At 40.1% G+C, this 14,049-nt stretch overlaps 1 protein-coding gene across 5 annotated transcripts in view; it reads left to right on the top strand.

The window, feature by feature from the left end:
• The first annotated feature begins 1,908 nt into the window (after positions 1 to 1,908).
• Positions 1,909 to 14,049, top strand: part of LOC135096777 (uncharacterized) — a 26,443-nt gene continuing 14,302 nt past the window's right edge. The window contains exons 1-6 of one of the 5 annotated variants that reach the window (XM_063998530.1): positions 1,909 to 3,386; positions 3,560 to 3,710; positions 4,627 to 4,790; positions 5,057 to 5,194; positions 7,636 to 7,741; positions 8,235 to 8,358. The gene's annotated coding sequence lies outside the window, so the exon portion shown is untranslated. Of the gene's footprint in view, positions 3,387 to 3,559; positions 3,711 to 4,626; positions 4,791 to 5,056; positions 5,195 to 7,397; positions 8,359 to 14,049 lie in introns of those variants that run through there. The other 4 variants (XM_063998532.1, XM_063998529.1, XM_063998533.1 and 1 more) reach the window with 4 other exon arrangements.

Genomic DNA, 14,049 nt, shown 5'->3' with positions numbered 1-14,049 from the left:
CAGTAGTGGTGACAATACGCAACCCTGGGGCGCACCTGTGTTTGTTACAATTGAGTCAGAGATCTGGTCCTTAAGCTTTACATATTGCACCCTACCTACCAAAAACTCGCGTATCCATAGAACAAGTGGTGGACTCACGTTAAGACTTATAAGTTTTTCCATTAACACATGAGGTTGTATTGTGTTGAAAGCACTTGAAAAATCAACGAACAACACCTTAGCAAAGTGTTTACTGGATTTGTTGCTTACATTTTCCAGAAATCGAAGTATATCATTTATAATTGATAACGTAGCATCTTCCACGCACCTATCTTTCTTATAGGCAAACTGATAAACATCCATTTGGTCTTTCACTTCAAGAAACAGGAACTTTTTAATAACACTTTCTAAACATTTCATAAATATACATGTCAAGGCTACAGGTCTGTAATCATTATAACCTTTAGGGGTTTGATGTTGTGGCACTGGAATAATTTCAGATGTCTTCCACAGTTTAGGTATATAAGATTGATCCAAGGAACTCTGAAAAATTCTGCATAAAACTGGAACCAACTCGTATTTACAAATGCTTACTACCTTAGCACTTACTCTATCAGGCCCTGCCGCTTTATTGCTCTTAACTCTTTTCAAACTTTCTAGTACATCCTCACACGTTACAGTAAATATTCCATGTTCCTTGTTATGTAAAAACTCAGTAAGGCTGTTCTGTTCTGAAGAATAATCCTGGACATCAAATCTACAATAAAACTTATTTAATTCATTGCAATAATCCTTTACATTTGTAATATCTGGACACACGGATTTCTTAGTCATTCCAGTAATGTTACGCAAACCTTGCCAAGCAGCCTTTGTATCTTTCTCAAACCAATGTTCTATTTTCCTTTTGTATTTTTCTTTTTCCATACTAATCATATCATCAATTTTCTTCTGAATGATTCTTAAGTTGACTCTATCATTTCGTAACCTACATTGTCTTTTCTCATGTAGCAAATTTTTCACACTTTTCGTAAACCAGGGCTTATTGTTAGGGTAGCACTTAACACTCTTGACAGGCAAAATGTTTTCCACACAAAAAGATAAATAGCAATTTAAGACATCCACATTCTCGTCAATACTAGCATTTTCATCATACAGTATGTTCCATTCTGTCAATTCCATACAGCCTCTCAGAGTATCGCTCACTTTGTCATCCCACTCATATATTTTCTTAATGACAGGTTTACAAGTTTTCAATTTTTGTCTATAAATAGGTGTTAAGAGGCACATTTCATGGTCTGACAAACCGAGGGGCTTCATTTTACTTGCCTTATAACTATTCTTTATATTATAATAATAATGATCTAATATTTTCTCCTCTCTTGTAGCAAAGTCAATATACTGGTGATAATGAGGAACATAACTCTGAAATTTAGAACCATTGAAATCTCCTGCTATTAATTTAACTGCTTCAGGTGACATATTTTCAGTCTTACACACAGCATCATATAACAGACTTTCTGCATTTTTTATATCCACATATTTTGGAGGAATATAAACTACTATTATGAAAATCTTGTTAAATTATCTTGGTAAATAGTAAGGTCTCACGGAAAGTGTCATGTATTCAATGCAGTCATTACAGACTTTCTCAATCACAGTTATATCCCTGCACCACCTGTTGTTTACGTAAGCACACACTCCGCCACCAGCACTTTTTCCTGAGTCTGGGGTTCGATCGCTCTTTATTAATTGATACCCATCAATATGATATGCTGAGTCGGGATCGTTTTCACCACTTAACCAAGTTTCTGTCAGACAAATGATAGATGCCTCTCTGAATGCATAATTCCACTTGCACAAAGCACTAAGTTCATCAAACTTGTTCCGTACTGAACGAACATTTCCGACCACACACATAGGGAGAGAGAGCCGGGCGCTGCGTCGTCTGCACCTCACCCTCACACCACCCCGCCTTCCTCTCCTTTTGTTATTTCTAGTTTTTCCCTCTGGATGCAACACCTTCCTTTTCACAGCATCTGGCACGGTCACAGCAAATGTCTCAACGTTGCTAGACTTTGCTAACGTTAGCAGAATATCCTTGCCATAAATCAGTCGTTCCTGCTGTTTGTTTATATCCGGCGGCTCATCAGTCCGGGTAGACACAGCGGCCACACTCACAGAACAGCTCTGTAGCACCCACCAGAAGAGTAGAAAGCAAACTATTCGCGTCATCATGATGTCTGTAGCTTCATAACTCGCCAGGCAACTCAGGAATACCAGCAGCCTTCCAATTCCATTAAAAATACAATGAAGAAAATCGGAGCGAGTCAAGGAATATAAATACTTAGGAACAATAATTGATGATAAATTTTCTTTTAATAATAATGTTGAGACACTTTACAAAAAAATCAATTCTAGAATGTATTTTGTAAGGCAATTAAGTAAACTAAGAATTGACAGAAAGATTATGGATATATTCTATTCAGCAATAATACAATCTGTTCTTTCGTTTAATATAACTTGCTGGTACGGAAATTGTAACATTGAATTAAAAAACAAACTTTGTAAAATAATGAAAAATTGTGGGAAACTTGGGGTTGAGAACATCATCCCTCTTGTAGAAATTTATAAGAAAGCAGTTGTCCGGAGATGTGAGGTAGTACGACATGATCCCATTCATCCTTTAAACCAATATTATCAAATGTTACCCTCTGGAAGAAGGTTGAGGTCATTATACTGTAGAACATCAAGATATTCAAGATCTTTTGTACCTAGCAGTATTAAAATGTTAAATGAACAACAGACAATCTACCAGTAGCACAGACTGGGTTTGTTCCTGTGGCCTGTAAATGACCAATGTGTGTGAGTAGTACGAGGAGTGTATGACGTATGTGCGGTTTTATCACTTTTACTGAGAGCTCATGAAGCAATTTTCATGTATTATACGTGACAATAAAGTATTTATTATTATTATTATTAAGTTGCGAGGCGTTGTCATTTCCTACCACGCTCAAATCGTGGGTCACCACACTCTCCACGTGCTATCTTCCCTGCCGCTTCTACCTCTTCTCCGCTCCTGACTCATCCCCGTGGTCACACCTGTCGCCGCCTATTCCTACTCATCACGCCGCTCCTCTTTGCTGGTTGCCGTTCATGCTTCTTCCTGAATTGTGGGTATCCCTTGGTTCCTTCTCCGAGCCACCCCCAACTCTCCCATCCGAGTACTCGAGGTCAAGCCTCATCGCCACCACCACTCCCCACCCAGCCCTTCTCATGTCCGGACTCGCCCAAGGTCATCTTTCCAAGTTTGCTCCCAGCAGTGATTTTCCCAGTCATCAGGGGCCAGATCCACGAAACGGTTATTATCAACCTCCGGCAGCCAAATGGTATCCAAGAACGCATAAGAGGTTGGTATTGCCATGGTAGCAAGGTAGTTAGTTAACTAACTTCTGCATATATTGGATATTTTCTTTGCATACTTCCACGTTCGTGCCTTGAGGCAAGAAAGGCGCTTTCGGAATCGCCTTGATTTCTTGGCATTGAGTGATAATGAGCTGATGCTCAAATACCACTTCCCTAGGCAGACCTAATCCTCTTGTTTGAGAAGATGCAGTCTCAGCTGGAGAGAAGAACAAGGCATAGCCAGGCATTACCAACTCACACCCAAGTTTTGTTGGCCCTGAGATTGTTTGCCAGTGGGTCCTTCCAAAACGTCATTGGAGACACTGCAGGTAAGATGATACTGGTGTTGCATGCTTCATTCAGCACAGGGGCTGGCTGTTTTGGAAATTGTCAGGGAGCCCTTTCCCTGACCTCATTACTGGTCTATTCTCTTACATTCTTCGCATATACCTTTAGGTACACAAAACGTAACTTTAAGGCGAGGAAGAAGTGACCCTGTTCTTCAGTGGGTTCAGGGGATGGGCGAAGGCCACCCAGAGGTTAACAGTGGTTAGGTTAGTCACCGTACACTTTTATATGAAACATTACCTAATCTAACGTAACCACGGGGGCTAGACCCACCCTTAAGGACACTAATATAAGTTAGCATAACTTCTGGAACACCCCTAAAGGACGGGGGCACATCTCCCCCAACCTTATACTATATTTCCAGGTTTATCAAGAGGTATATGCGAAAGAATGGAAGAGGATAGACGTGTAATAAGGACAAGAGGGGACTCTAAACAATTATATACTACTATTTTTTTTTTTTTTTTTTTTTTTACAAATTGCACAATATCCCATTAATAACTTTTGTAGGTGAATAAACTGATGTTCAATATGGTGAATAATATTTAAGTGTGGCTGACTTTCAAGGGTAAAAGGCATAAAAGCCAATTTACTGCATGCCACGGTTTATAAAGTTGTAATCCAGTGTTAGGAATATGTCAAGATTAGTTCCTAGTGTCAAAATATGTGAGTGTATAATTAATAAAGAGGGATGAGGGATGATGCTAACCTTACCAAACGTGCCATCAAGTACACCTGGGTGTACTTGAATGGTGCACTACATATAGAGGGATCATTGAATTTGTTGCCGATTTTTTTTTTTTTTTTTTTTTTTTTTTTTTTTTTGCTTACAGCAGAAAGACGTATCTTATTTAAAACAAATAAAATGAAAACTAATGGCTTATAATCTGCTTTCAGGACTTACGCAAGCGTCAGCAGGGTCTTCGAGTGTGTGTGCATCGTGTTGAGTGATAAGTCAGTGCAGGAAATCAAGATGCCTTCAACACACCTTGATCAAAGGAGGACTGCACAGCAGTTCTTCAGGACCGAAAATTTCTTAAGAGTTATTGGGGCCATTGATAGTAAGATTAACAATAATATATTTTGTTTAAAATTTATTGCTATTGTTATAATCTATCACTTCATCAGTGTTTACTTTGAGTGAAAGGTATCTCGCAACCTCAAGTTCTTGTTAAGCATTAAAAAGTTTTCATATCTTATGTATACTGTGTGCATATCCAGTGCAGGGATGATATATATATATATATATATATATATATATATATATGATAGATATATGTAGCTATTGTGTATCATGATCATCTAATACTTTCTTTTGTGTGCACAGGCACCCACATTGCCATCAAGGCCCGAAGAGTGGACAAGGCCCTCTACTTTAACTGGAAAAGCTATCACTCCCTCTGAAAATCCAACTTGTTTGTGATGCGAATGGAGTGATCCTCAGCTACTGCTTCAGATTTTTCAGGTATATAGTATTATTGCATTACATGTTTACCCAACCATGTATTTTATTGATTTTCATGTGACTGCAATTGGTTACTGGTATTACATAAGAAAACAGTGTGACAAACCTTGACATTAGTTATAGAAGGAGGCAGTAGACACCTGCCGAAACGATAATTACTCCCAGTGAGGTCTAAAGCACTGTTCAGGGTGTGCTGTGAATTTATCATTAAAACCAGCTGTGACCTCACTGAATGTTTCCCTTTGTGTCTCACAACACAAGGGGGCAGTCACAGCCTGCTCTCTAAAGACAACTCTCTTCCTCCACACAAAACTACAAGCACCTAAAAACACACACACCCTTCACTCAAAAATTTCAAAATCATCATGGCGACTCCTACACCAGCCTCCGAGTCCCCATCTGGGGAGGGGACCATTCAGGGTCGGTTCAGTGGAGACATCGTGGCACACCTCCCTGAGCATGCTGGCGGTCAGATCTCTCACCTCATCGTGCCTGATACATACGAATCCCCCCTTTTTGCACGTCATGGTGTGGTTGACGTCATTGGGGGAGCCACACACACAAGTACTGGGGAGTCCTTCCATCGGCCAGCCGTACCTCAGAGCAATGGCGTCGACAAATTCTTGTTTGTTGAGGCTGAAGCCCTTCGCTCTGATGGGCAGTGACGTTAGCCAGTTAGAGGCTCCCGTTTCCTGTGCAGTGAGGATTTTTCTCACTGTGGTTGCAGGCAGGATGTTTATCAGGTCTTCGAGACAGTTTTGTTGATGTTGTTGCCTATCTCTAGATATAATTCGTCCTTGCTCAGTGACTGCACTTTGGGCTATTTCACCATGTGCGTCCTGAGCAATGATCTTCTCTGTGAGGGACCTGGTGAGCTTGAGGGAGTTGAGGTTCTCCACAGTCGCCAACTTCTCAGGGGAGGTGATTCCCATCCCGCCCAGTCTTGGTGGAAGTTCGAGCAGCGCCCTTTCCCCATCTCCGATGGTGTGGTATCTCAGTAACGCTGGGAGGAAGGTGTTCCTTATCGAGACCTCCAGTGGTGCAAGGAGAGGGCTGATGCCTGGGATGGTGCGCATGGCGAATCTCCATCGATGCTGCAAGCCGTGGGTGTAGGCAGAGTAGGTTGCATGAGGCTCAGTCCTGGCCATGTCAGACAGGACTTCCACCTCATGTATCCACTCCTTCACCTTTTCTCCTATGTACTCCTTCTTGAACTCCTCTGTTCCGATGACAGCACCCAGATGCCGTTGTCCATCCTTTGTTATTATAACTCCACTGCCACTGAAGCTATCCACTGCACTGTCATAGTGTTCAGGCTTTACAATAAGGACGGACTTAGCGGCATTGGGTGTGTACCCTATGATGGGACCATTGTCGTTCACTAAGCCCCACCATTTTTTCAAGTCTGTTATTTTGCCGGCCCCTGACAGGTCATCCGCGTACGCCACTTGCTTCACACTCGTTTTCCCATATGAGATAACTTGTTGCAGCACTGAAAGTCCGAGGGCGTACATCGCCATGGCCACTGGGTCACCTTGTGTTGTCCCTTCCATGGACTTTAACACCTTAACACTATTACCACTATTACTACATATGTACAAATCCGAGGGGTCACTATATGTGTTTTCTACATATTGTGCCAGAGAGGGACATTTTACTCGAATGTTGTGAAGCATTGTTTTTCTGTTAATAGTGTTGAAAGCGTTTTTGGCGTCCACTAATAACACCGCTTCACAATTGTCTTCACTGAACATTTCCCTCATAGCGTGGATGGCGGCTTCCCCTCCTGCCTGCTGACCTGCACATACTTGCAGGTTCCCCGCTGCCCTCCTTACGTCGTCCTTGACCACCGTCATGACGCATTTACCCACGATGCGTCTTATCACCTCGCCGATTTCTCTCTCAGCATTCGTCTCCCCACTTATCTCTTCTCTTCCTCCTCTCATCCTTCTCTCTCTCATCATTCTGACCTTCATTTATTTTTTGTCTATGCATGTTTTCTCATTTTTGCGTGCACTAACTCATTCTCTCATCTCTTTCAGTATTCTTCTCTCCATTTATTTCTGTTCTTGCATGCTCTCATTCTCTCTCTCTCTCTCTCTCTCTCTCTCTCTCTCTCTCTCTCTCTCTCTCTCTCTCTCTCTCTCTCTCTCTCTCTCTCTCTCTCTCTCTCTCTCTCTCTCTCTCTCTCTCTCTCTCTCTCTCTCTCTCTCTAGCACTCTATTCCCTTCTTCCATTCATTAGAGGTCATCCCCTTACACCCACAGCATGTATTGCACTCATACACATCTCCTCCTCCCTTTCTCTCCCAGTTCTACATGTTTCTCTCATGCCTCATCTCATCTCCTCATCTCCTCATCCTCCTGTGTCACTCTCTCCTTAGTATGGCTGGGCAAGGTCACCTACTATTGAGACAGTAGCTCTTCTTTGGTCATTGCCAGGCTCTCTTTTGGATCTTCATGGCAGTTTCCACAACAGCAAACACTGCAAGCTTGACCACACTGATCTTGTCTCCAGTGAAGCTAAGAGTGGGAATGTTTTTACCAAGTATGTGTTGTGTTGTGGAGTTTTTAGTTTAGTTTTAATCACTGTCCTTCCTTAATCTGTTACTGGAATCATGAAAACACCCTTGCAAACCATAACAACATGTGCTAAAACCTGTTAAAGTATCATTAACCCTTTTAAACCATTACTTGAATCACAGAAACATCCTTGCAAACCCTGACAACATCCACTGAAACTTGTTAAACTGTCACTAGCATTATTAAACCATTACTTGATCATAAAAACACCCTTGAAAACCCTGGTAACATCCATTAAAGTCTGTTAAACTATTACTAACCTTATTAAACCATTACTTGAATCATGAAAATGCCCTTGAAAACCCTAATAACATCCACTAAAGCCTTTTAAATTACCACTCCAATCACGGGAGCTCCAAACACTATTAGAGCCTGTTAATAAAGAAAAGGCACTGGGATATTGGGGAATGCACATTTCAAGCTGTAGCCTTACCTCACATCCTTAACTCTCATAACAGGGCCTTTGTTGGAGGCGAATGAATGTCACTGTCTGCATTACCAGAAGAGGCGCGTCTGAAGTGACCAAGATAGGAAGGTACGTGGACTCCCAGGAGAGGCTGTACCAGTTCCTCACATATGCTGGTGTGTACATATAGTGTGCCTGCACGTGTATGCATGTGAATCTAGTCTTACCTTATGTTACCTAAACCAGTGTAACCTGACTTTATCCTGACTACTGGAAATAACTGTATAGGAATTAAGCTTGTAATGCCCAGTGTTTTAGCAGTAGATTGTTGTGTTTTGCTTAGTTTTTACAGGGTGTCCTGCAAGTTTAGGTACACACTTTAGGTATGATAGTTCAAGTAATTCTAAGTTGAAAATACTCTATACACATATGCTGTTTTGTTTTATTTTGTGAGAAATTAATGTGTAGCTAAGTTGTGAGTTGCGGGAGCTGCTTGCCTGGGTGTGCCTCCGCCTCCTTCCTCCCCTCCTTGGCTCGCTACGTACTCGCGTGATGCTGCGTAGCATTAAGTGATAAATTTTTGTGTACATTGTATGCAGTCAAATCTTTACAGGAAATAGCAAATAACAGATTAAATTTTTGTATGTGCCAGTGAAGAAAATGTGCAGGTAACACAGCAATACAGCGGTTATTCAGTGCTACTTTTTAAAACACACATGGCAGTTCACTGCAAATGTCATCCCCTTTGACAGTTATCATCTTGACATTTAAATGGCAAGCCTTGTCAATCAAGTGATAGCCAAAGTGCATCTTTTTGCTCCTGTCATTCCTTATCTGCTCTGCAGCTTCCTTAATGCTGTGAATCAACTCCTCTCTGTAACGTGATTTGTTCTTGTATACCAAGGATTTCATGAGTCCCCAAAGGAAAGAAATCCGTTGGTGTTAGGTGAAGGGATCTTGCTGGCTATTCCTGTGGATCTCCACAGTTTCCTTCATCAGGAAACTGATCCCAGGGAAGCCGCTCCCACAACACACAACTTACAGGTTAATTTCTCACAAAATAAAGCAAACAACATGTGTGTGTATAGAGTATTTTTGACTTAGGATTAGTTGAACTATCATATCCTAAGGTATGTACCTTAATTCATGGTACACCCTGTATTGTTAGTACACACACACACACACACACACACACACACACACACACACACACACACTGTGCTGCCCAGCTAATTGGACACATCCACAGCAGCTCTAAGGAGTTACCTAAGTTTTGGTTGTACAGGGTGCCCGAGCTTGAGTCCTGTCTCTATAAGAGGGAATTGTGTGATGTGTGAGTGCAGGGGAAGTGAAGTGTAAATTGGGAAGTGAGCAAAAAGGTGAATGGGAGAGTAGTGTATGGGTAAACATTGTCTTGTCAGTGATACCAAGAAGGAAGATGGTGGCGGACACAGCAAATATTTTTGAGGGTTTCAAGGAAGAAGACCTCAGTGTAGCTTATACAAATAAACAAATATGGAAAATTGAAGAAAATGTGAAAATATGATAAATTCATAACTTAGCAATAATAAAGACATGGAAGGAAGAGAGAGAGAGGTGGGTGGTGGCAATGTAAAAAGATATCCAGTGATATAATAGAGATGAAGAAGAGGAAGATGGAAAGAGAAAAAGAAAACAAAGAACTGAGAGAAGAGGTGACAATAATAGTGAACTTAAACAAGAAGTACTATAAAGAAATCAAGAAACTCAAGGAAGAGAACGAGGAGTTAAAGAAAGCTTTACAAGAGAGAGAGAGAGAGAGAGAGAGAGAGAGAGAGAGAGAGAGAGAGAGAGAGATTAAGGTTGGGAAAGTGAGAGTCAGTGACAGCAGAAGTCAAAAGTTGGAAAGAAGAGAGAGAACAACAACAAAAGGTGAATATAGATAAGATCATAAGGCAACAGCAACAGGAACACAATAAGGACATGGAAAAGCAATTGATTAAAATAATAAAGGAAAAAAAGTAATCTTGTGAGAGACATCGTGCAGAGAAAGATGTTTGTGGTGGTATTTGGGGTCAAGGAGAAGAACTTACTAATGAAAATAGCTAGAGAGAAAGAAGAGGCAAAAAAGACTAAGGAAATTATAGCAGAAGTGGCAGAGGAATGAGAGGAGATAGTTGAACAAATTGAAGAGGTTTACAGGATTGAAAAATACAATGAAAATGGAACAAGACCAATGAAAATAAGATTCATGGCACAAACAGCAGTGAAATATGTCTTGCAAAGAACAAGAAAATTGGCAAAAGTAGAAGGAATGAATAAATATGAATAAAGGAGAGAGAAGTAAACTGAAAGAGTAAAGTAGAGGAAAGTAGTAGAGTAGAGGCCCAGTCAAAAAATGAGGAGAGAACACAAGAACAAGCAAGGAGATTTGCTTGGAAAGTTGTGGACATGAAAGTGAGGAAATGGTGCCACAAAGATACCACACCAAGCAGAAGTTTAAAGATTATGTATACTAATGTAGATGGTTTGGTGTTCAGCCAAATGGAACTTAAAGGCTACCTAAAGAACAATAAACCAGATGTGGTTTATTTAATGGAAATTACACTAAGAGGAAATAAAGTTGGAATTTGCAAAGGAAGGTTGTAGTGCATGGAGGAGAGACAGAAAAGGAAAGGGAGGAAGAGGAACAATGATATTGGTAAAAGAGGATATTGTTGTTGAGGAAGTGGAATATGTCGATGGAATGGCAGAAACTTTGAGTGTTGTGATTAAGATCAAATGAAATGAAAAAAAGGAAAGTTACTGTGATGTACGTACCACCAAAAACTAATGCATGGGAGACTGATGGATATAAAACTATACAACTAAAAACAAGAAATAGCACAGGAAATGATAAGGAAAAGTAACAAAGTGCTTTTAGTAGGCAGCTTCAACACTAAAGGAATGAACTGGCAGAAGATGGAAGTGAAAGAAAATGTTGGGTCATGGAGTGAACTTATTTTTCATATATATTTACTTATTTATTTTTTTTATGTAGGAGGGACACTGGCAAAGGGAAACAAAAATCCAATAAAAAAAAAGCTCACTGTGATACCAGACCTGGATTGGGTCAGAAGTAGTAGTCAAGAATTGAAGGATATGTGTTTTGAAACCTCCCTCTTGAAAGAGTTCAAATCATAGGAAGGTGGAAATACAGTAGCAGGCAGGGAGTTCCAGAGTTTACCAGAGAAAGGGATGAGTGACTGACTGAGAATACTGGTTAACTCTTGCATTAGAGAGGTGGACAGAACAGGGGTGAGAGAAACAAGTCTTGTGCAGTGAGGCCATGGGAGGAGGGGAGACGTGCAGTTAGCAAGATCAGAAGAGCAGTTAGCATGAAAATAGTGGTAGAAGACAGCTAGAGATGCAACATTGCAGCAATGAGAAAGAGGCTGAAGACAGAAGAGAGTTGATGAGATGAAAAGCTTTTGATTCCATCCTGTCTAGAAGACTGGTATGAGTGGAATCCCCCAGACATGTGAATCATACTCCATACATAGACAGATAAGGCTCCTGTACAGAGTTAGTAGCTGGAAGGGTGAGAAAAAATAACGGAGATGTCTCAGAACACCTAACTTCATAGAAGATGTTTTAGCTAGAGATGAGATGTGAAGTTTCCAGTTCAGAATATAAGTAAAGATGTTCAGTGTAGAAGAGGGGGACAGTTGAGTGTCATTGAAGAAGAGGGGATAGTTGTCTGGAAGGTTGTGTTGAGTTGATAGATGGAGGAATTGAGTTTTTGAGGCATTGAACAATACCAAGTTTGCTTTACTCCGATCAGAAATTTTTGAGAGATCAGAAGTCAGGCGTTGTGTGGCTTCCCTGCATGAACTGTTTTCTTCCTGAAGGGTTGGACGTCTACGAAAAGACGTGAAAAAGTGCATGGTGATATCACCACCATACCATGCTTACCATGATGGTGAATACAATGAGACAGTGGGTGAACGAACTTACAAGATACAAAGAAGAAGAACCATCACAGTTGGACTTAGTGTTTACAAAAAATCCCAGAAAGTAGACCAAGTATACATTGTCTGAGTCCACTGGGAAGAAGTGATCATGTGACAATAGAAATAATGCCACAGGAGGAAAAAGTGTTGCACAGGAATGAACAATTTTGAAATGGGAGACAGAACTATTCTAAGGCAAACTTTGCAGAACTCAATAAATTTTATGGAGAAATTAACTGGGAAGAACTATTTAAAGGTAAAGTAGTGCAAGAAAAATGAGATATTTTTGAGTAAGTATAGAGAGGGGATGCAACAGTTTGTGCCAAGTTATAAAGTGTAAATTTGGAAGCATGAATGGTATAATGGCAGGTGAGTAGAAGCAAAAAGGAAAAAGGACAGGGCTTGGAGGAAATGATGAGACAACTGAACACAAATACTAGGGAAGAATACAGAAAGGCAAGGAATGAATATGGTATAATAAGAAAAGAAGAAGAAAGAAATTTTGAAAGTGAGATAATAAGAAAATGCAAGGAAGAGCCCAGAACTCTTCTACCGATACATAAACAGGAAAATGAAACATAGGATGACATAAACAAGTTAAGAAGAGAAGGAAGAATTTATGAAACTACTGAGGAGATGAGTGAACTAATGAATGAGAGTTTTCAGTCCACATTTACAAAGGAAACTGATTTTGTGGCACTGAAAGTGGTATCACAGAATGAGGGAATACAGGAAATACAAGTAAAGAGACAACAAATGAAGAAACTGCTGAAGAGCTGGATGTTAGAAAAGTTGTGGGACCAGATCAAGTAAATGGATGGATATTAAAAGAATGCAGAGAACAAATGGAAAAACCCATATGGGATATAATTAACAGCTTGTTGCGAGAAGGAAAAGTACCAAGGGAATGGAAAAGAGCTAACAAAGTCCCAATATACAAACAGGGAAGTTAAATGGAACCATTGAATTACAGACTAGTGTCACTAACAAGTATTGTAAGCAAGCTTTGTGAAATAGTGATTAAAGACAGATGGGTGCAGTATTTAGAAGATGAAAAGATAATTACAGAAAAGCAATTTGGATTCAGGAAAGGGATATCCTGTGTCACAAATCTACTGAGCTTCTGTACAAGAGTAATAGATGGAGTGCAAGAGAGGGATGGATGGGTTTGTGCAGTACACCTGGATCTCTAAAAAAGCATTTGATAAAGTTCCACACAAAAGTCTTATGTGGAAGTCAGAGAATGAAGGAGGGCTAAAGGGAGCAATGTTGAGATAGACAGAAGATTATTGACAAGGGAGGGAATTGAGAACAGTAATCAGAGACACTAATTCAAGTTGGTGCAAAGTGACAAGTGGGGTACCACAAGGATCTGTGTTGGCACCTATTATGTTTCAAATATATGTAAATGATATGACAGAGGATCTAAATAGTTATATAAACCTTTTTGCTGATGATGCAAAAATAATGAAAATAGTAAAGGATGAAAATGACTGCAAGGAGTTACAAAAGGATATTGACAAGATACATACATAGAGCCAAAGATGGAAACTAGAATTCAGTGCCAGAAAATGCCATGTGTTGGAAATAGGAAAAAGTAAAAAGATATCTTCATTGAATTACAAAATGGGAAGAGAAATAATAACAAAAAATTCATGAAGAAAAAGAAGGCACATAAACATAATATTTGGCTCTACATACAGCCTTTTAACAGACATTAGGGTGGCATTTAACTATTTAGATAGAGAAATAATGAAGAAAATTATAACAAGAATGATATAACCTAAATTGGAGCACGCAGCGTTAGTTTGGGCTCCAAATAGGAAAAAAAGATATACAGAAACTGGAAAGAATACAGAGGATAGCAACAAAGATGGTACCAGAACTGAAAGACTT

The sequence above is a fragment of the Scylla paramamosain genome, unplaced genomic scaffold (assembly GCF_035594125.1).
Source record: "Scylla paramamosain isolate STU-SP2022 unplaced genomic scaffold, ASM3559412v1 Contig7, whole genome shotgun sequence".
NCBI classification, from domain to species: Eukaryota; Metazoa; Arthropoda; class Malacostraca; order Decapoda; family Portunidae; genus Scylla; species Scylla paramamosain.
The sequence above is the reverse complement of the archived record's forward strand: the minus strand, read 5'-3'. Positions and strand labels throughout refer to the sequence as shown.